Below are 528 nucleotides of genomic sequence, written 5' to 3'. Positions count from 1 at the left end.
TATATATATCGTGTGGTTTCTAATTATTTGTTTTTGAACAATTTATAAAATTGCATACATATTAAAACTATAACTTGCAATTTTTATGTGTAAATGTAGATTATTTATTCAGTTTTACTATTGTTTACGTCTTTTCAAAAAACCGAGAAGCAATCCAAGTTCCCCTTGGATGAAATTCTGGATTAGCCTAATGCATTATTAAAAATAAACAAACTGATTACCATGACCCTACTTTCCAAAATAAGTAATCAAATCTTATAGTGAACTACTCCCAATTAATCCAAATAAAATAGTTCACTTTAAACATAAAAGCAAGTAAGTAACACATGACAAATTATTAGAAAAATAGAAGCATGCCAACCCCGAATATGACTTGTTTTTTTTTAAAGGGGCCGAAGTTGTAAATAAGCAAGATAAACTAATATCATTCATATTATAAATATCATAAGAGTCTACAACCTCATCTAATGGGTTTATAAGCTATTCATACTAGAAACAAAAAATACAAGGTAAAATATGTTGCGAAAA

The sequence above is a fragment of the Solanum tuberosum genome, unplaced genomic scaffold (assembly GCF_000226075.1).
Source record: "Solanum tuberosum cultivar DM 1-3 516 R44 unplaced genomic scaffold, SolTub_3.0 scf00144, whole genome shotgun sequence".
NCBI lineage: Eukaryota > Viridiplantae > Streptophyta > Magnoliopsida > Solanales > Solanaceae > Solanum > Solanum tuberosum.
This window is presented reverse-complemented; position numbering follows the sequence as displayed.